The sequence below is a fragment of the Gambusia affinis genome, linkage group LG01 (genome assembly GCF_019740435.1).
Source record: "Gambusia affinis linkage group LG01, SWU_Gaff_1.0, whole genome shotgun sequence".
Taxonomy (NCBI): Eukaryota; Metazoa; Chordata; class Actinopteri; order Cyprinodontiformes; family Poeciliidae; genus Gambusia; species Gambusia affinis.
In genome coordinates this window covers 33,329,784-33,353,383 of record NC_057868.1, presented here as the reverse complement: position 1 = coordinate 33,353,383, position 23,600 = coordinate 33,329,784, and the positions used below count along the sequence as shown (strand labels likewise).

Genomic DNA, 23,600 nt, shown 5'->3' with positions numbered 1-23,600 from the left:
TGGTTTCTGGATAGCCTTACTCATTCTTTCCTTTTGCCTCTTTAAAGATGTGACCGTGTTGCTTCTGCTGATGGCATCTGACGGTGCCTGTGGGAGCAGAGGCAAACCGGGAGGATTGCGAAGAATTGTGGTTCCAAATTCAGACATTAACATTTGATTTGACCTCATCATGGGCGAAACATTGCACTCCTGTTGAGAGCAGGCTGTTATTGTCCATCATGGATGACACAAATGTCCCCTTGAGGGTCTTGTTCCAAGGTGTTTGAATGCTGACAGATGGAGTAACTGTTGACTGAATGGTGTCACAGACTGGTCAGCCCAAATACCTAATGGACACCTGTGTGTCGTAGAGAGATAACTCATTATACTGAGTGTCCTGTTACCACTGCGCAGTTTCATAGTAGAACAGTGGAGCACTAATGGTTCTTGTTGGTTTTATGGGTATGGTTAAATGCAACTGTCTGCAAAGCAAAAGAGTTTGCTTTGTATCACTTCTTTGTGTGTGGGTGTGTGTGTGTGCATGGGTGTACACAAAGCACAGCGTGTGTTTTATTGATATGACTTCTTGTTGCAATATAAAAAATGTTGTGGATCTATTAGAAAGCTGATGCAGTGGTTTGTGTCAGCTCTGTGCTTTGAGTTTTACACAAGTTTAGATTGGCCAAATTTATACATCGTATGAACAGAGGAAGTATGCACACTTTCTCTCTCTTTTTTTCGCTCTCTCTCTCTCACACACACCAACAGATTGTATATTGAAACTATCAAACAATAAGATTCAGTCCTTCGAGGGTCCCACAATGACACTGAACTTCATAGCCCCCGCGTCCCAGCGCAATAGCCCTCTCTCCTCTTGCATCTACAGCAAGTGCAGCAGCGGCAGCAGCCCTCCAAAATGAAACCAAGTCCCTTCAGACAACTTCCAAAGACAATGCTTTTATTAAAACCTACAGCTGCGGCGCCACCCCAGAGGAGCGGGGCGGCGAGAAGCAGACCTAAAAGGGAGCCTGAAATCTACTAATGACTGTTTTGTTTGCTATTGTGTATAGAGGCTGTGACTTTATTCAGAATCTGATGTGTGTGTAAGAGAAGGAAGGGGATTGTATTTTATTCTTGCGTACGTTTACAAAGCCTTGCAAAAGTATTTATGTCCCTTAAATTTTTTCACAGTTTGTTATTACAAACCTCAATCTAAATCAGTGGATTTTATGTGATAAACCAACACAAAGTCATACATAAGTGTTAATTGAAATAGGGATGATGTATAGTTTTTAAAGCTATTGATACATAAAAAATCTCCTCATCCTTATAGTTAACCTGTGTGGTGTTTTTACTGATAATTATAATGTTTGTTCACTGATGTTCTCGGTGGGGCCTTTACTAAACATGTTGATTTACGATGAGATCCAACTACACACTGATAAAGTAGGGATCTTCTCGAGGCAGTCGGTTGCCCTGGATTTAATTAGATGTATCAGAATAAATGGGGAGTGAATACAAAAAAATACAACTTTGATTCTTCTGCTTTCAAATTATGCACTGCTTTGTGTTGGTCTATCACATAAAATCCCTAAAATTACATTGATGTCTTGTGGCAAAATGTGAAAAGTTTAGGTGGTATGACCACTTTTTAATGATTGTCCTTTTTTATTGTCATATCTTTGGGGAAACCATGAATTTCACCAGAAGTGAAAATTTGTGTAGTCTGACCAAAAAAAAGTTCTTTGTTTGAGCTGTGTAATTTTGTTTTGATAGGAGAGGTAGTGCTGGGGTGAGTCTGCCACTGTGAATAAGACCTCCCTCAAGCCTTATGTGTAAACTGCATCTCTGTCACCCGGTCTGGCAGATGGTGTGAAGAAGTGCTGGACTTTCTGATGGTGTATGCAAGTGTATTCATAGGAGGGTGGAGAGACTGATGTGTAAGATGTGCCTGAGAAGCACGTCGGAAAGTGTTCGGTCCTAATGCATTGTGGCACTGGCTGGCTCACTGGCAGACTTTCAGAGGAGAGGGGAGAAAGGACAGGAGCAGCAGGGCTGAGATGCAGTGATGGAATGGCACAAAGGAGGAGCAATGCAAAGAGGAACAAAGGCACGATAGATGAAGAGGTATTTCATAAAATTACAGTGGATTCAGGACAGGAGGGCTAGTGGCACTGACCCAAGCCGCAGTTATGAAATAAATCCATCATGTCAAGTTAACGTGAAGAGACAGTTCGGTAACGTGACCTGGTGTCAATGCCTTCATCTCTCCCCTCTGCTTGTCCTTCACATGTTCTCCTGTTTCCACTCTAAACTCTTTCAGTCAAACTTTAGCTAGCGGAGTGCTGACACTTTGCTGCTCCAAAGTGCCGAGCCCTGAAGGACGCTGTACCCCGCTGCTTCCGTCCAGTCAACAGCCGTGACAAGGACAGCAAAGCCCACCTGGTGTCTTTGTGGGCTGTGTGGAATAAAGCCCACCGGGGAGAGCAGAGTGGACAGGAGTGAGGCAAACCTGGGCAGCATGAAGCTAAGAGTGAATGAAAGAGAAAATGAAAAATGGTCTACGGAGGAAGAGTGAATTTGATTGAGCGAGAGCAGTTTAGAAAATGGAAACATGTCGATAAGAGAAGCGAACAGGCGAGATGAAGATGGGAGGGATGGTGATGGATGGGGTGGAGGAGTAAAGGAGTGAGGGAACAACGGTTTTTACGCAAATAGGCGAAAGAACAGAGAAGAGATGGAATGGAGAAGGATTGAGGTGACATACAGGGGGGAAGAAAAAGGAGCAAACCAGAGTGAGTAAACAGCAGATAGAGGTGGTTGGAGGTGAGCAATGGATTTAGGTGACTGATAGAGAAAAGCCCTGTGGTTTGGGGGCACTGGAGAAGAGAATACAAGCGGTCAATAGATTACAGCTAGTGTTGTGCCAAGTTCATGAGCCTCAGACCTCAGACTGCTAGCCAACGTGATAGAGCCTCATGTTTGTCTGTCCTCTAAAGTAATGCCCACTCTGAGCCCTGGGAAGCAGCCTAAGCCTAAGGCTAGTGGAAATGGACAGGGGACTAGATATATGTTAGTTCACATCCCAGCTGCTGTATTCTACACTGGCTAGCTTGCCAACTGGAGGCCATTCAACAGAACAAAGAAAATCATCCAGTTTTATTGTTTTTGTTCCCTTCGTGCTCAAAACAGCTTCCAATAAATCCCAGGATCAGGAATTGCTGCTTTTAAGTGTGGGCCGTTTTTGGGTAGGAACTAATACAGAACTGTGGAGCTGTGACAAAGTTATCTAAGACAGGTCCTCTAAGTTGAGTAGCCTTGTGAAGTACAGATAACAAATGTAGCATACAAAATAATGATAGCCCTGTTTTTGTTTAGCATGCCAACTTGGAGAAAAGCATGGATGGGAGTGAGGAATGTAGCCAGTAACTGGCCACAGGAGAGAGGGGATAAATAAATAGAAGAGGAAGTTGATGTCAAGCAGGTGTTCAAGGAGAAAGTGTCAGCCAAGCGGGCAGAGATAGGGAGAAGTGCTGCCTCTGCAGCCTGATAATAAAGACTTAATTCAATTAGCGCTTCTGCACCGGTGAGCAGCGTGCAACCTGGCTGTCGCGGAGCCGGTCATAGGCACAGCTGATCTGCCTCCTAGAGACGTACATACCAACCACCCGTGCTCTATATGCCGTCCAAAGTCTCTTCTCCTGGCTCCCTTTTACTCATACAAGGTAGACCCAGCGTATTATTCACACCTGAGTCACTGCGCTGTCCAGACTTTAAACCCTGCCTACACCTCTCCTACACACAGCCTGACACAACACTCGCACACAATCCCTTTCCCGGATTCTTTTTCATCAACTTTATATGTTTCACTAAAGTTTTCTGCTGTCCCTCTTTCTTTTCCCCTTGATTTTCTATTTCCACCACCCTCTGTTCTCCACCCTGTTATGTACTATTCTTTACCACGTCATCACGGTACTCTCTTGGGGCCGAATGGCAGTATGTTGGCCAGCTCAGTAAGGATTTTGCCTTTGAATCCCTATTTTCAGCCCATCATGCCCTGGTGCCCAGCTGGTTACTGTCCTGTAGGCATATGGTGTAACGGATAGTGCGTTCTAGGCCTTTAGGAAGTCCCCAGGGGGCATTTCAGTTAAACAAACAAGTTCACATCCTACGCACTTTTCTGTGCCATTCTATTGAATCTGCTGTACCATGCCACTCTCTTTGGGTGTGGTCAGATAGCACCTGTTCCTCACCCATCACATAAGAATCCCATGGGTGTTACTGTGGTGCTGCTGCAGAGAGCAAAAATATAGTGAGGTCTTATAAGGTCCCACACAGACAGGATGGTGGGGTAAGGAAGACCGGGAAGCATCAGGGGAACAAAAACAGAAGGTGGAGGAGGGAGAGAAAGGAAAGGACACACAGTTTCAATGATATTGTTTGCTGTTATGTAAAGACGAGAAAATAGGTCCTGGCTTCCTGCCAGAGAGCTGGGTGAATCACCAGTGAAGAACAGGCACGACATGAGTGTACAAACACAAACACAAGCGCATGCACGCACTGGCACACATTCTGTCCCATTTCTTCGCCCTAACTGAGCTTCTCAGTACAGGAAGTACATTGGATGATAAGTTGCCATGTGGCATCATTAATAGTGCAAAAATGTGAAATGGCAGGACAGAACCTTTGCACTCATCATCAGTAAACAGTGAAGGCAAGTGCAGAAACCTGGCTCGGGTTCATCTTCTTCATCAAGGCCTTATGCAGTGAGAAGCATTACTTTTCTGCAGCTGCAACAATCCAGCTCACTTTTATCATTTGTTGTCATTTTAATGCTAAGCTTGGCCTTTATTTATTATGCACTGGAAATAGATCAAATTGTCTATCAATTGGTGGAGCTCTTATTTAGAAATCTAGGATTGCTTTTTACTTGGTAATACATCTGAGGATGACATGTGGGGTTTCCCAAGGCTCATTTCTCGATCTGTTTTCATTCAATATCTCTTGCTTCCCCTAGAACGGTTTATGGAGCACTAGAACCTTTTTTATATTTTTCCATATAATTAGCGAGTACATGGGCCAGATTCTCCATCAGCACAATGGAGGAAAAAGCAACAGTTATTGTTTTTGATAATTTTGAACATTTGACCTCATCACGGGCAAACACAGTTAAAATATAATCAACATTCGGCAACAATGAGGATAAATCAGCAAACCTTCATCTGTTCACTTAGTGTTCCGACAACAAGAACTACACGAGACTTGGGTTATTTTATCAGTGTCTTTTTATAAAATATTTGCTATTTATTGCTTTTACAGTTGTATTGAATGTTTCTTTTATTGTGATTACATTTGACCATCATTCTTGCAGTGTAGTCTTTGTTATGAACTATTTAGTAAATATGTTCATTTTTTCCCTATAAAGCACTGTGAATTTCTTGATGTATGAATGGTGGTGTATAAATAAAATAAGCTTGCCCTAGTTACTTTACTTTTTTTTTTCTTTTTTAAAATTTCTTTGTGATTAAGTTCCTAGAAACAGCTTAGAGCTGTTTCAGGGGAACTTCTTACCTTAATCTCTTAAGATAGAAAGTTGTTTCTGATGAAATATCATCATTATAAATGTATCAGATTGATACTCTGGGCTAGCACACCTCCACCCTCTTCCTCACTGAGGTCTTTACTCAAAGCAAGGCCCATACTACTTTAACTGCTTCATTAAAGATGGGAGAGGATGGTGCTGGCGAGATATGCAAGATAGCCGTGTATTAATTTTGCATAAGTGAATTAATCAATTCAAATATAAGACAATTGATGAATTATTCAAATCTTTTTGTCATGCACATTTGAGAGGAGTGCACAGTTGGAAAGGTGAGAACCATTGCTGATTGGATTAATTAATATTTATGTCTTTTTCAGAAAGAGGTAGAAATAGGAAAAATATATATCTCAATTCAATATCTTTTACAAAGAAATGCTGTAATAAAGATTGACAGAGTTCTACAAACGGAGATTAAGTTTTTGTTTTTTGTTTTTTTAACTTTAAACTATGAAAGACATACTCCATACTCTGCGTTCAATATTTTATTTCAATCTGAATATTTTCTTGATGTTTACCGTGTGGTCATAGTTGTTATTCTTGACGCAAAATAATAAGTGAAATGTAAAATAATTTAATATCTTATTGAATAAGTGAAAATAATTTAAACATAACAGTACCTTAACAGCACCTCCATATAAATATGTCTAATTATTTCTATACCTGACTCTAGCCAGACTTTAAACTAGTCAGGAATATTCCTTTAAATTAGCCCTCTCAAAGTGGAATGAGCTCTCTCTGTGGGGTTTCTGTTTTATGTACTTTCAGAGTAGGTTGGAAGTGTCTTCAAATAAGAGGCCAATGACACAGTCCTGTTCACACTCTCTAATGGGTAAAATAATAGTGTTCCAGTGAGCAGAATCCATTGGTCTGGGCTTTGCTGCTTTTAATGTCATCAGGGTATAAAGGTTTGACATCCGAGTATTTAAAAAAAAACTAAATAATCTCCTATAACATGCACCTTATTTTTTAATACTGAAAAAAAGAAAACAGGAATGAGACATACCAAGTGAAAAAGAGACGGATTTAGGAAAACAGAGGGATGCTGTGACGGTTTGCATCCCTCAGTTTCCAACAGAGTCTCTCAACAGAGGCTGCAATGTTCAGACAAAACACAGACTCCAGTCAAAGGCGGCTTTCTAGGAATTCCTTCTGATGTCTTAAATGAGCTCCGGCACAAAAAAATGGCAGTATTGAAACTCTTCTTTCTGTGAATCGATGAGTTTAAGGTGATTGCGAATCTGGGGATTTCAGAAAGTTAAAAATGAGCAGTAATAGTAAAATTATCCCAGCAGCAAGTAAGCTGACCACATCCTCTGTTTTCATTACATCACCACATTGATCGGAGCGCAGTTTTGTTGAACCCTCCAAATTAATGCTAATAGTGTACCACGGGTTCTCGGTACTTGGTGATAGTATATTAAACCTACTTTAAAGAAACAAAGAACGGGGTTAGCCTTTTCCACCCACCGCCATCACAATCCATAATCACCTAAGGTGATTTACAGTTGGAGAATAGGAGGGGGAAAAAGAGTGCTTGAAATGACAAGAAGATGGAGAGGCAAAGGGGAAGTGAGATAAAAGTGAAATGAAATGGAGAGAGAGTACCACCTACTGTTCTGGTGTCCTCTGGCAAGGAATCATATTGAAAGAGAAACGGGGAGGTCTGTTTTCGGCTGGAGCTTTAACTCTTTTTCTTTTTCCCTCCCCGAAGAAGTGAATCAGGGGTGACTGCACCCACAATTAGGGCATGAGAGGATTAGTGGCGAGTGGGAAGGTGGTTGGGGGCTGTTTTTTGTTTGTGCACTTCATATTGTGGCAGCAGATCTGCTGTTTTTTTTTTTCTTCCAGATTCCATGTTCTCAAAAAATAAAAAAACATCATGAACAACATAAGCAGCAAATGTGCAAGACGATGGGAGGGCAAAAAAGTAAGCCCAGTGTGTGCTGTACTCTACTATGTGACTGCAGCCTTACATTTCCCCCCTTTATTTATTTATTTGTTTTTTTTTTTTTTTTGCTTTTCTATGTCATCATGTAACACATCCTTGGAGCTTCTTTGCTCTCGGTTGCCTTGTTAATGCCTTTATAGATGTCAAATCCCCAGCAACCAAAATGTCGGAAAGTCCCCCATCTTTGCTTTTATTTCTGTGGATTTCATTTTTTTATGACAAACACAGGGCTCACAGGAGCAAGACCAAGCATTTGGGTTATCAGGGGTTTAAAGCACTTAAAAGCTTTTGGCCATCCTGACATTAGGCAATGCGTGGGTCCAGGGGAGCAGGGAAGCATTATGTTCCAGTTTTTAGAAACAACAAAGTCTCAGATGTATTTGCCTTAATGTAAAAAAAAAAAAAAAAAAAAAAAAAAAGAAAATTGCTCTCTGCAGTGATTTTGTACATTGTGTCTTAAGAATTTTTTTAGATTTTTGTAATGCCCTTTTTATATGTGTCAAGTGTTTTGAATGGATGATGAGGGGACACCTGTTGATATTTAAAACGGGAAACTCTACCAACCAGGCAGTTGTTTATGAGGTTAAGCTGACTAAGTTTAGGTTTATGCTGTTTGATGTTAGAGATGCACACAGCTTCTCTGTCCCTCCTCGACTAGGAAAAGACAGCAAGACCGCAAAGTCATTCTTCCACCTCATCTTACACTCCTGGCCTTCAAAGGCAACCCGGGCCCAAAAGAAGCCTGAGGGGGGAGGTCACAGTAAGCTGAGAAAACTGAAGGTGCGCTTTGAAGGAATGGAGGGGGTTGCACTCTGTGTGCCACACAGAGTTTGCATCAGTGCAGCATCTGCATGTGTGACAGACAAGGATGTCTTCTGAGTGGGGAACAGCAACTTCACCAGGACAGTGTGTTGCTTCCTCAGAAGCAAGTCCTACATAATAAAAAAGACGGTCCTCTGAGAAGGAGACAGGATCTTACTGGAGAGAGTGAACGGATGCAGCTTTAAAGTGAAGCAAGGAGGTACACAAACAGAGAAAACTCGAGAAAGTAAGCTTCTGCAGAGAAAGTTGTGGTGTTCAGTGGCTTGCAAAAGTATTTATACCCCTTACTTACATTTTTGCATATTTTATTAGGTTTCAATCACAAACTTGAATGTCTTTTGTTTTTTTTATGAAATAGGCACAATTGAGTCTGAAAAATGGAAGGAAACTAATACAGGATTTTACATTCTTTTGTAAAAATCTAAAAGGTATGGACTTGTATTCAGTTTCCCTGTGTTAATACTTTGCTGGAACACCTTTTCCAGAAATTACAGTCGAAATAGTACATTGTACATCTGGAGAATTAGATTTGTGCACATTTCTTCTAATAACAACATTAAGGTAATCTGGATTGACTCTTTCTAGAATTATCATTTCCACTTTAGTCTGAACTTTGACTGGGTCATTGATCCATTCACTCTACTGTAGCTGTATGTCTAGGTCTCAAATCTTTCCCAGCCTTTTTTTCCCATCATTATCATCATCTTACTATCAACTGAGTGATTTTTCTATCCATCCTGAGGAACAGCATCCCCACAGCATGATGCTGCTACCACCATGTTTCACTGTGGATATGTCTAGGGAGTCAATTTTCTGACACATATAGCATTTTACATGTGGACTAAAAGTTTAATTTCGGCCTCACCTGACCATAGTGCGCTCTTGTCATGTTCCCTGCATGGCTGGTCCCAAACCATAGACATGACTTTGCTTTTTGCAGTGCAACATTAATAATATCTTCTGATCAACTTTTACCTGATCAACATTGTGTTTTCATGGAAATGGTGTCACCTTCCTCTGTCTGAAGAAGCCCCTAGAACTGATTTAGCAGATATGAAAGAAATATCATTACCATGGATGCTCCTTCAAGATTCAGTGCAGTTACGAGTGTTTTATGTGTTAATATCTGTTTTGCATGCACACAAGATGCATGCATATTCTGGGTTTTTCCTTCACCCTTGGATATTTGTGCCACACCTTTAGCAGTACTTTTAGTGAGGCTTATGGAGACTGTATTAGCTCACAGCAACAGTCAGATTCTGTATCACAGCGTCTTAGGCTGTCTCTTTAGAGCTCTCTCCCCCAGGTCACACATGGAATTTAAGAGCTTTTCTGAGGCAAAGAGGTGTGACTCGCTTTGAGACTCCCCTCTCGCTCTTTCTCTGCATTTGCGTCTCTCCCCTTTCTCTCTTACTTATTTTTCCTCACTTTATTTCCCCCTGCTTTGCAGCTCCACTCAAGAGTCATGGGGCGCAGGCTCAGCGGTAAACCAATTTCATTTAGTATGTTTTCACATTTTTATCCAATCACGGCATGCTCAGAGGTTTCAAAAGCCACATGACACTTTTATTGGGGCCTAATTAAGGATCACTGATTCAATCCGTGTAATTTAATAGAGATCAGTCATAATTGTGAAGCTCTGCCTTTGTGTGTAGGGTAGGTAATTCATTGCAACCCCTGCTTTCTACTGCAGCGAGGTTAAAGGATATTCCATTAGCTTTGATATTAATCTGTAGAATCCACCCTTTGGTCTTTGGGGAATGGGGTTAATGTACAGAATATTTCTGCAACTTTCAACCTTAGCCATAGAACCTGTGTATTAAGTAGGAATCTGTTTGATAGTCTGCTAATTTAAAATATTCTGGTATACAGTAATTTATGCTAAAATAAATGCTTTCTGAGATTTCCACTTGGTTTTATTTCTTAGAAAGTGCATGCCACACACTTTCAGTAAAGGCTTGAAACTGCGTGTTAGTTTTTCATAAGACTTGCACTGAGATAATAGAGCTGCTGTTAGAGAAGGACCGAAACAAATGCTGAGTAGCCTTTTCTACATCTTCCAGGGAAAGTCTGGAATGAAAGAGAGAGACACAACTCCCTGGCATTGTTCTGTACATTTCCAATGGCTTTTGTGATGCTGTGTTGAGTAGAAAGAGGCCAGAAAAGCTGAGAGAGAGACCCCATTTGGCTGGGTTAGAGCAGTGCATGCTGGGAGGTGTCTAGACATTGTGGGATAACGGAGCAGATAGAGGAGGGGAATGAAACTGGCAGTGGAATCTGGGCCAGAGGGAGTCCATGTCGAGGGCATGGCTCAATGGGGGCCTTATCTAAAATCACGTCTAGTCACTGTAGACCTCAGTTTCTAGAGGCTAACGGCTCTGACACTTGACAGGAAGAACAGCCACTTTCTGACCAAACAAACTGTCTCTCATTCCCCTTTGGACCATAATTTCTCTGTGACTGTTTTTAACCTGACTGTCTATCACTTGACTTTATTCTGGCGTTGTAGGTGATTGGATTGGCCAACAGCCACTTGTTTCATGTTATTAACTGTATCCAAAAAATACCTGGGAGGGTTGTATGACAGTTTGCCAAATGAAGTGAATACCATCTACATTAAATTACCTTATCTATAAATGCCTCCATCTCATGGGTTATCAAAAACTAAACTTATTAACACTTTATTACTTTTATCCAAGGCACTTCTTACACCTTTCCATTGACTTATGAAGATGAAAAAGATACTTCTAAATATGTTATGCATTTGCAAATTGCCATTTTTTTGTTCCAGTAAGGGTTTTGTGCGCCACAGGCTACTTTGAGACGACACGCTGTTCTGGTCTCTTTTGGTATTTGGACAGTTAGATATCCTGGAGGTTCATCACTTTGGATTTTGAATCAAGCTGTCAGTGCAAAAAGGGCATGCTTGAAAAGTGATTAAAGGCTTAAACACATGTTTGAAATGTGTCAAGTGAAATGGAATCATAAGAGCTTCAAAAACAGTCAAAATTAATAGAAATGTAGTTAACAAGGGCTGTTCAGTTAATCAGAAGAGGACTTTAAGCAATACAAGAGCTGCTTGTCATTATCCAGCTATTGATGTAAAAGGACAAAAAATCTTTTTAACTTTTTAACTCCATATTTTCTGTAAGTTTAGATTAAATGCATTTATTCCATTGAAAATCAAACAGGTTATTGCTGATATTGCCCTGGCAAGTTGTGTCAACATCATAGTGTGATGTTCACTCAAGTTGTTCTACTAAACACAAGACATTTCTGTTGAGAAGATAACATTACTTATACAACAGACAAGAGAAAGTACACTTGTAATCTATTTAGCCTTGTTTTTCTAGCGTGACTTGCATCAAATTTGCATCAGTTAGGAATAACGCAGTACCTCTTCTATGGGACACTACAGTAAATCCTGTTACCACCCAGTCCATATAGGCAAGCTCACCAACTAAATTGGTTGAACATTAGATTCTATTTTGCTTAAATTTAAAATGTATCTGAAAAACTCATGTTGCTCAATCAACTCTTTGTAAATAGAAAGTACACTTTCTGGGAGACTTGTTTTTTGTGTATGAAGTCGCAAACTTATGCCATCTCTCCACTTTTACACGAGGTAAGGGTTATTTTCTTTTTTCTCACTGATTTGTGGCATGTGTGGAAAAATGAGATGACTAATGTCGTCCATGCGTAGGACCTGGTCCCATCTTTCTAGCTCTCATTATGCTTGAGCCCTACGACAGTTTGGAGGACGTAGGGGGGCATCGTCACGTTGGCCATATGCTTTCCACGGCTTCTATCTGTCAGAATGTCAGGGCATGGCGGGGGTGTGCTTTTCTGCACCAACAGAGGAGCGGAGCGCAACACTACAGGAGGGCCTCATTACTGACACACCCCGCTAAAACAGACTCAAAGATGGGTGTGAAGACACACTGAGCACTTTGTTTAGAAGCAGAGGGTGAGCCATTTAAAAAGCACTCAGCCCAAGCAAGCGCCCCTCCCTGCCTGCACGGCTCCATTATCACAGCTGAAACTATGACGCAGGAATTTTTGAAGTCGATGCTTCAACAAATTAACAAAGTAATTAAGGCAAACAAATTGATTCCCATTACGGTTTAATTGAAGTTTTGCCTTTGTGCCTTTGTCTGGCTATTCCCTTCTCACCTAAAAGCCAACATCTCACGTTTGTCTGGGCAGGCTTTGAGAGTTTGTCTTGCGATTCAAACTTCACAGTGGGACATTTATATAAAGCCATTTAATTTTCTTGATGCGTTTGATCGTACTACATTATTCCAAGAAGCACAAAAGGTTTAAAGCGCTAAAATGTTGTTCTGAGTCAAGTATAGATCTTTCTTCTCTTGTATGACTGCACACAGCTCTCTAATCCCAGTTGTTCATGGTAATTCACTATTGAAAGTCTTACGGTCCCCCAGAATCCTTCATTGCCATTGATCCATTAAATTTATATTGGGAATTAGCTCTTAGGTGGTCAGGGTAAAAATCAAACTTTTCCCTCCAGACAATTTGTAATCCATACTGTTCTGAATTAGGGTGCGATAATGATTTCTTTTCTCTCTCTCTCAGGTAGTTGTAATGCTCAGTGGAGGGAGACTCCATTAGACATCAGGCAAACCTTAAAAGAGACTGTGTTTTTCCTGACTTTTTAAGAGAAAGCCCATTGTTCAACGTTTACTCTGCAGACTAATCACAATTCACTCATAAGTCAAACTGTACTTTTGATCTCCACAGATATTTCTTAAAAATTGCACCTTGTCATTAAGGTTCAATTAAATTTTAATGTTCAGTGCAGGCTAGACAGCTGGATCTAAGATTTTGTAGTATTTTGCATGTAGTGATAAAATACATATTCATGTCTTTGGAAATCAAGGCTGTACAGAATTTTCTTGAAGCTTGCATATTGTTCAGGACTTTTGAACAGCATCAGCAAAATAATTCTCGTCCTTCATTGTATTTGGTAGGCCAACACATTACTAACTATAATTTGAAAAGGGTGTAGTGTACATGCATTTAGCCCTTTAAGTCCAATAACTCATCACTACCCAATCCATCATCTAAAAAGAGTATGGCTCAACTGGCAGACCATTCAATAATTAATAAAATAAACAGCCAAGAGGCCCTACTCTGGAGGAATTGCTGAGATCCACAGCTTAAGTAGGAAATTCTGTCACAATGACAGCTACCAGTTGTGCAGTTCTTCACAAATCTTGGTTTTATGGAGGAGTGGCAAGAACAAAGTCATTCTTGACAGACTTAATGAAGAATTCCATAAAGTTACATGAGGTAGCATCTCTAAAATAGCTGACAAAGCTACAGTGGAAAAGTTTAAAACAGACCTATCAAGTGACCAAGTCCAGACCTATATTCAGTTGAGAATTTGCCCCGAGACTTGAAAATTGTTCACTTTCCATCCAATCTGCCTGAACCTTAACTACTGTAATTTAAGAGAAATGGGTAGAACATTCAGTCACTAGATGTGCAGAACTGGTAAAGACATACCTCAATAGATTTGCAGTTGTAAATTGCAGCAAAATGGTTCTAAAAAGGGTGCTCAACACATTCTACACTTTTTTACATTTAAAAGTGCAGGATGTAAATATTCACTGAAAGGGAGCACAAATAATTGTGCAAAGCACTTTACATCTACCCAAGAACTGTGTGGTTATGATCTGCAACAGTTTAAGTTATACATATTATACAAACATTGTCACTGTTTTCACTTGATAAAATAATTCAGTGTTCACTGCAGAAATGATCTCAAGTTCCTGAGAGTTCGTGTCCAAATAGAGAGGGTGGGCCTTTGCCTAATCCCACTTAATGCTATCCCATGTCCCCTAATTAAATTGCCCAGTCCCATGTAGTGTGAAAGCTAGTGGTTCGGCAGATGTAGCGCCATGTTAAACTTTATGTTGCTTGAAAATGGCTTCCGCTCCAAGTGCATTGGAGACTGAGATGGTTTGACTGTAAAATGATGTGTTTTATGGCACCGTTATCTGGGCGATATTTCTTAAAGATGCAGCACTGCATGCTGCATTCTCTGTCTTCAGGAGGAAGCAAATTGATATGAACAGATCAACAGAGGTTTGTCCTTCTGCACGACCTTGGTACCATACTTGGCCCTGAAATTGATTTCACTCCCTATCTCTTATGCCAAAAAAACTCTTATTTACTGAATTTTTTGTCCTGGTGCTGACGCATTTCGTATAGGTGTGGAGAATATTTTGGAATGTCATTCATTTCCACCATTATTTTTCCACACTTTAAGCTTCACCATGTTTGCCACTTATCTGTATAGACATGTATGCACGTATCTATTTCTATATTTGCCGACTTTTTTTTTCTTTCTCCAGCCTACACTGCAGCAGCCCAACATGGCAGCATTAAATAGCACATACATGCACTTACACACAAGTTTAAAAAACAGACGCCATGCCTTGGCTGTGCTCCATTAAGTGCCTTGTGTCTTAAACAGGAGTCTGACGTAAATGCGGGGCTCGGAAATTTAGGACAGGTTGGGTATATGTGTTGCGTGTGCCGGCTGTTTGTGTGTTTCTGGTCTCAGCTTTATTCCGTGTCCTTATTGTCCGTCCCAGGAGATGCCCTCCAAACACACCATCTTCTCTGTTTTTGTGGCCAGCTGAATATTATTGATCATGTGGTGAAAAGCTTTAATGTATGTAGAAGAGAACAGAAAGGAAGAAGCAAAGTGGCATCTGCGTTGTTCAGTCTGTGTGTTTCTGATTGTGATCGCAAACGTAAATGGGAGTCAAATAAAGCAATGGTGGAGATTCATTAAGCAGCTTTTGATGTATCTTACATATTCCTATTATCAGCTTAAGTAATATTTGTCAATAAGCATTCATAATGGTTTAATTGCATGCAGAAACCTATATACTAAACTTTCCAGTTAACTAATTCTGTCTCAAAACCTAAGATTATCTAATCTTAGGTTTTGAGACAGAATTAGTTAACTGGAAAGTTAACACAATAAACAGGAATATTAAAAATGTCATCTCAGTCGGTACCGACGCAGGTGGAAACCCATTTTCTTAAAGTTTCAGTAGATACATTGTTTTTTTTTTTAAGGTTGAAACAATGGTGAAAATGTAAATTTGAGATTTTATGTGTTGAATCGAGGGATGTCGTGTCGGTGAAGGCTGCCTCCCATGGAGACGGGCTGCCAGCGTTCAGGCGCTCCCACGGGGCTACACCACTGTCATTTCCAAAACTAAACAAACACAATGAATGTTTGAATACAAAAACAGGAATTATCAAAATAGTTGGAATGGTTTATCAGGTGCTGTGAGAATTTGGAATTCATAGATTAAAAATTTGCTTGGATTTTACCCCAATCCTTGAGGATGTTTCTTGTTTTGGAAAAAATATGAAAAAAAAAAAAAAAAATATATATATATATATATATATATATATATATATATATAAATGGATTCCAACAATAAACAAGCACATTGTCATGAATTATTTCAATGTGTAGTGGTGTTTTGTTTTAATAATTCACTTTGAAGAGAGCTCTTATGTGAAATGTGCTTATCATCCAGATATTTCCTTAAAGACATTTTTTTAAAAACTTGAAGTGCTATATAGGTAAAATTGACCTCATGTTAAAAAGTCAATAATATTCCACTTAATATTTTAAAACTGAATTCACTTCTAAACATCCACTTGCACACTTCCTGACTTACCTACAGCCATTTTAAGAACAAACAATTTCTCATGCCTTTTGTACTTTTCCTCATTTTGCCACATTACAACCACAAACCTGATTGTATTTTATTTGGATGTAACAAACTCTGTCCAACAAACAGAAAATGAAAGGAAAGTTTTCAGTGCTTTTTATGAATAAATGTGAAAAGGTTGTGTCTATTTGTAAATAGTCCTGTTTAAGTACAAGCTAATAGCAACCGAGTCTTTTTGGACATCAGATAATCAACACAGTTCATTGTATTTATTTTAATTATTGCAGTTGTTTGTTGGAGGCGTTCAAGGTAAATCAGAAAATATTGCTATCCAAAGAGCATCGTTAGGACCAAGGAACATGTTGTGGAAAAGTCTGAAGCAAACTAATGTCTAATTGATCATCTGAAAAGACTAGAAAGACTACAATCATAAATCTGCAAAACATAAACTGCCGTGTCTGATTCAGAGAAGCGGACTTAGGAGCTGGAAAAATCCACAGTTCTTGTGTGAGATTTTATCAACAATAATTGTGCACTTACTCTGGAAATTAAACCTTTTAGTTTCTATGCTATCACAATTTTTTTTTTTTCCTGCATTAAAACCAGGAAAACATCCATCTGCCTCTATCTCTGGTGAACAATGTTTTGGACTTGGTTGCCTGTTCCCTATAGTCTTATGACAAATCCCATATGTTCATGAAAGTATGGACGCATCTTACTGTTACCCCTAATATTCTCAAGCTTTTGCGTGATACACAAATCTAAATGCACACTACATACGGTACTGGGGATTTATTGTCATTATTTCAAACTATTCACCTCCTAGAGGGCAAGGTCAGTGCTAATCAGTGCTTACATAATGAATTTGCATGATCATATGGACATTCTATGTTAATGACACCAATGGAAAATGCCATCTCAAAGTAGCTACAGAATATCCCATCAATGCACAAATGGCATCCATTATAGTGATTAAGAAATGCTTGACACATGGCTAATGTTGTTATCACACTGTTCAAACCACTAGGTGACCATTTGAGTTTTGATGATGGGGACATTACCATCCTGGAAGCCATTTTTCCCAGCAAGGAAGGGATAGGGCACTTACAGGAAATGCATCTGTTATCAGCACAGAAAACGCCTGGCTAAAAAAAGAAATCTGGAACCTTAAATGTGTCTATTAAGTTGTTTTGAACATGCTTAAATTTAGTCATGTTTTTCACAGATAACACTCCAGCAAAGAAAAAAAAATCAATCCTGTTTTCTTTAAGGCTTTACAGTTTGATAACGAGGCACCAAACAAAGCAATCTTTGAAGCATAAAGTAAGCCTGAAACCAGTATGAGCCGCTTGCGACAGTCCAGTTGCCTAGGTTGCATCCTTTCAAGACAAGGGACAAAAAAAACATCCCTAACAACAAAATGATATAAATTACCACTGTTATGGTCTATACGGTTCAATTTAATGTGCTTGTAATGATAAATTATTTTGGTTATGAATCTAAAGTGGACCTGAGTGCAGTCGGAGCAGCAGGACTGTTAGAACAATTGCAGCTGTCTCCCAGGGCTGTGGCCATTAGTCAATAAATTAGAAAGTAATTAGTTTCTGCTTCTGTGGCTCTATTTGAAGCGCTTCACACAGGTGTAATGAAAATTTATTGGAGCTGTTGATCCAGAGGAAAAAAGAAAAGTTGAGGGTTTCTTTGCTTTTTATGTGAACGACTGTAACGAATGATTTTTGTCTGACTCTACCTTTTTTAAGGTTTCACCTGACAACAAGAAACTTTTGGTAGTTTTTGCAATAAAAAAATATTTTGAGTTAAGATTTAAAAGTAAAGCTTGTAGTAAGTCTTGTACTAAAATCTACATCTTAAAGATTTTAGTATTAGGCTAAAATGCAAACATTTGGGCAGGTAACATGCATACAATTTTAAAATTTACCATTTACAACCTAGTCTGCTTGATTTGGATTTAGATAATTTTACTGGGTTATATTTATGCCCTCCAAAAATAATTTTTATACTGTAGTAGCAACAGTTTTTTAGTATAAAAGTATGTTCTCTAGTCACAGAAAAAATTTTTTAAATAGAACCCAGGTCTCGATTCTTTGTACCTATTTGCCAACAGGCATCTCATCTCCTCGTACTTTGTTGTTCATGGTACTCGCTCATTTATTTTCTACCATCATCTGTCGTGTCTGTTCGCTCCCTCATAAAAGGAAAGTAGGACTTCTGCTCTCAGCTTTACCTAATTGAACAGCTTCACTTTTCTTTCATGCCATTGTGTGCGGATCAAGGCAGTCACACTAAGCTTTTTGTTGGCAGACAACATCAAGGCTATTTGTTTTGTCTGGCGGAATGTAAGGTCAATGGCAGAGAAAGAGAGAGAGGAAGAATAGAAATTGGAAAACGGCTGCACAACTGCGATGTCAGTAAGCGACATTAAAGACAGATGTGGGGGTGTAGCGGCAGCATATGGCTAAGAAGAAAAATTAGAGGTGAAATGAAAGAAGAGGCAGAGAGGAGATGGAGAAACAAGCACAGGTGTGAAGATGTGATGGCAGCAGGAGAGAAGAGGACAGACAGGAAGAACAGAGAAGACAGTCGGAGGAACATGATGTATGGATGGACGAGTGGATGGATGGAGACAGTCAGCACAGTAGACCTGTTCCCGGCTACACAGCCAATTAGAATAAAATTAGCTGGACCTTGGCAAAGGGTAGGGCGCAGAGTAGGACATGGAGGGAAGAAGGGGAAAAAAGGGTAGGGACAAAGGGGGACAATATCCTGGTGATTAAAACCTAATGATTAGTGGTGTGAAAAGGCAGAAGGGTAAAGAACTGGGGTCACCAAAGCCTAGAGGGAGAGAAAAGGTCTTCTAGTAATGAGACCAACCTTCCCATTTTCCTCTTCATCCCCGTCTTTCTTTCTCTACCTCATTCTCTCTCAGCATTATGCCTTCCTTCTATTTAGACTCCATTTTTCTCCCAGTTTTCTCCATCTTCTTCTGCTCTTTATTTACACATTATTTTATTTTCAGTTTGTCAGTGTCCCTTTTCTCGCCCATGCTCCCCTGCCTTCCTATTGCAAACCCTGTTACTATCTATTGCTGTCTCTTGCCTTTGGCCAAAACACGCACTAATGCAATTTCTGCGGGAGACAATTTAGCTTTTGTGATAAGCAAAGATTAATGAGAAGTGTATTTTTAAATCACCAGTGAAGATCAGCAAATGATTATAGGAGAATTGAGCTGCAGCATAGACGCATCACGGGAGTGGCAACTGTTTCAGATTCCCCATGAGGTCCTGCATAAGTTTGAAGCAACATTTTGATCAAAGTGCACTGCAGTAATCATTTGTTGCACTATACAGAAGTCTTTTGGGTCTCTAACAGCGCTTGGATTTGAAATACATTTCTCCATGTGTTATCCTAGGAATCCCCAGAAATGTCTCCCTGTTCTCTTGGATTTGTGATAGTTCACAGAAATGGGCCTGCAGTGAGACACAGATCTATTCTAATAGCTATCATCTATACAGGGTTATATGCATTTTGATGTTTTGTTCCAGTAAGTGCTTGTGCATCTGCAAGAATGTAAATGTGTGTACTTGTATATCAGTATAGAAGTCTATCTCTTGGCAGGTTTAATGGCAGAGACATGCTAATTACCTGAAGCATAATGCAGAAAGATGATGGGTTTTTTGCATGATTATCTGTTTTTCTGCTTTCTGTTGATGCCTCATGCACCCATTCAAGCAACTTAATTGTCACCACAAGCAATGGAAAAGTTGGAGTGCCATATATACAGTTCTGCTTCTTCTATCAGTTTCAGGCTACTAATATTGGCTGTAATGACAACACATAAACCCACAGAGACTTGGTCATTGGTGTACTGCAAAAAAAGAAGAAAAGTATGATCATACTCTTTCCTCTTATCTCATTTAAATTTAACAATATCTTTGACCTATTGTTAAGTAGGACTAGATACTTGATCCTTTTGCACACCAGTATATTTGGGGATAAGATCAACATCACATTTGAATCAAATAAAAATCATGTTTAGTCTCTAAATAAATCATTACATCAGGTTTAAACATTTTGTGGTTGATTTTCCATCTAGGTTATGACATACAGACACAAATTTTGGCAAATTCAGTTTCAGTTGTAAGACTTATAAAATAAAATTACATGACAACAGCAGTCAATATACTTTTTCTATTTTTTCTGTGTGGCTTTTAACTATATCAAATTAAGGGAATTGAGGAAGAGCAAAGAGAAAGAAGACCAGTCACATAAAAATGGATTTTACTTCAAGTCAAAACATTAAGTTAAATATTCAGGTGTTTACTAACAAATGTTCACACTTGTCTATTACCTTAAGCTTGTATTACCAAAAGTAATTCTCCTGTTTGGCGAATGAGCAAATTTTCAAATCCTACTGGTTTTCCAAATTACAAGTATAACAAAGTTGAGTTGGAATTGATGTTATTTTCTGATCTAAGTTCTGGCTTCAGAGGTAAACAGAACGCCTCTGTGTTAATTATTGTCTATCTCAGTTTGTACCTTGAAATATTCTTAAATACATTTTCCGTTTGAGTAGCAACTGTGTGAAGCTGAGATCCAACTGTTTCAACTACACATCTGCTGTTTTGGCTTGTTGTTTTACATTATAGCCTTTTTGTTTGCCATTCATTTTGGATGTAGTTAATTTATTTTGCGTAATGCAGGGGGTATTCCAAGTACCACCTGAGGTCCCTGCATCAAGTGAGTTTAAAACTCATTGATTTATAAAGAATTTAGATTCTTAAATAGCAAACTAGTTTTCTTTGCTCAGCAGCAAAGGTTCATACCAGATTTCCAACCCAGTCATCACTGGTCACAGCTAATCAAGCTGAAAATCAACAGATTGTTTCCAACAACTGATTTGTTTGCATATCTCTACATCTGTTGAGTGAAAAAGTAGATTCTGTAACCCAACACCTTGCTGCCAAAAGAGTTTCTGTTTCAACTTCTGACATCCACCAAGAATATGTGTTATAAAGAATTATTTTCTGACGAAGCGGCCAAGATGATCTAAGATTGTTGACACATAAATCATTACCCGCCCAAGCAGAACATACAAAAAAATCTAACAGCTTGAGATGAGAGAGAAAGAGATAGCAGAATTATAAACTTTTGCAATCTTCTCAAAATTACATCTTCCTAGCAATGGCTGTCTTATTTTGCACCATAGCATTCATTTTGTATTTAATATTTTTCTTGGCTGACTTGAATTTTTCCATCTGCATTTAATATATGCTCTAAATTCTTTTTCTCTTCATCTGTCAAGTCCCTCCTTTTCTCTATTCTGTCATTGAGAGTTAGTTTTCATGAACAGATTTTTCTCAGCCCAGAGAACAAAAAGTATAGCAGGACTTTTTTTAGCCCTTAGGGACTGGGAGAGATCATAAGACATGTCAGAAGTCTGCTGGGTCTTTTCCACGTAGACCCTATGCGGTTATGTGGTTGAAACCTATTGAGAAAGTGCAAACACAGCCCCAGGTCCAGACCATGAGTCAGAAGCCCTGGGAGTCGCACAATGGCTCCTGACTTCAGTCAGACAGTCATCCTCGAAGAAAGCGATTCATCCGCTGGGTGGATTAGCCCCTGAAGGAATCTGATTGTGTGTTTTTCCACACTCCAATGTAAGACACATAGGCACCTGCATGGACAGAGGGAGTGAGAGCAGAAAGAAAAAAGAAAAATAGACAGTGGTCTATATGTGGCCATTGTTTGACTTGCCAAATTGCTCTGCTGTTAGCCAACTATTATCTGTGCTACAGAACACAATGATGCGTTTTCAGTTTGGAGAACATCAGGGAGGAAGGGAAAAGAGAACAAATAAAAGCCTTCCCTGTTGGCCATGTCTGATGACTTAGTCAAGCCAGACGACTTATTGCCCATTCTTACAAGTAAGGTCTGCGGGCTATGTCACTTTGAAAGAAGAAGAGGAGAAGCAAAATAAAACTAGTCAAAGCCACCTTTGTGCAATGCCGTGTTACAGCAAACCGGGCCAGCTTCTGATCGGGTGAGCAGTTGCCGTTTTCTTCAAGTTCAGGGGCAGAGAACAGGAGGCCGAATGAGTGGAAACACAGCGAGGGTCATGAGTACCCCTTGGGAGGAGGTATCCCATAGGGGGGTGGGCAGATGGGGTCTGAAATGAGAGTATTCTTAGACAGGTGGATGGCTGTCACCCTCATTTTGCTATCGCTAGCAAGCAGGTGGCCTCTCCTTCTTCCTTTTTCACTCGACGGTCACCTTGACGTGGCACCGCTTCCCCCCTGGGTCCCATCCCATCATATACACAATGTCTATACACACACACTTGTTCTCACTCACAGACCCACTGACGGTTTTTCCACGACTCTCAGTCACTTCCAGCACCTGGGGACTGGGAGTGTAAACAGTCGCTCTCAAGGTTGAACCCAGGTGTTTCATTTCCATTCAGGCCCTCATCACACACGCCGCCTTCTCCCTCTGTCTCTGCTTATAACACAGATGGAATAGTCATTAATTTTTAGATTACCTTTTCTTTGTCTTTGTAGTTGTTGAGATGCATAAAGTCTACTTTATATGTCTATGAAATAATTATCTCTCAACTCTGTGCACCCGACATCTTCGAAACAGGATGTTCCATTGATGATTTTTGCCCTACATCATAGCTTTGTTCTTGCCATGACTCTAAAACCCAATATAGCCTAATTAAACTAACAAAGTGACATCAATAAAGACAGAAGTGCTCTGTAATTATAGTCTGTGCTAGGACATCATAAGCAGGCAGTGTCATCAACCTAACGAAGGAAATAAATCAATGGCAGACAGACAAAGCCCCGCTTTACGATCCCCTTCTCCTCTGACACACAAAGCCAACCATAAACATGACTAAGGCAAGAGTTTAATGACAATCTTAAAGTTGCAGAGGCCACTAGCTTGTCTTTACTGCTCCTGGCCTGTGATACAATGGGTGTCTTGACACTTTCACCACTTCCTTCCTCTCCTTCATTAGCTGTGCTTCTCTGTGCTTCTCCCGTTAGTCTGCCTTTTCCCTTATCGTTTATATATGGTGTCTGGTCTCCTCACCCTCTGGAGACACATGAGTGGCAGGCCTCCCCCTTAATAACTGTGCATTCCAATTCTGACACAGATGCACAAACACACACATACACGTACACTCACACATAAAAAAAATGTGATATGTTGCAGGATTCAAGATTGTCATTCCCAGGTTGCCTCTTCCTGCCGAGAGCCATGTGGACGGAAAGGGTAAATGTCAGGAATAGATATTTAATTACGCATACTCTGACTCTCACACACACTCTTATACTGGCATGCTCAAAATCCCGGCATCGAAAGAGCACCCCGCGCTGATGGTGTGTGGAGTGTGTAGCTAAATGTCAGAAGATGATGTAAATTCTCATGATTTCTTCCAGATGTAGTTCATCACAACATCAGCGTTAGCCAGATTGCTTTCTATTTGCCCCCCATAAACTTG

General features: G+C 39.8%; 1 protein-coding gene across 12 annotated transcripts in view; it reads left to right on the top strand.

Moving 5' to 3' along the window:
• Positions 1 to 23,600, top strand: part of camta1a (calmodulin binding transcription activator 1a) — a 384,222-nt gene that overhangs the window by 168,197 nt on the left and 192,425 nt on the right. The window lies entirely within an intron of this gene.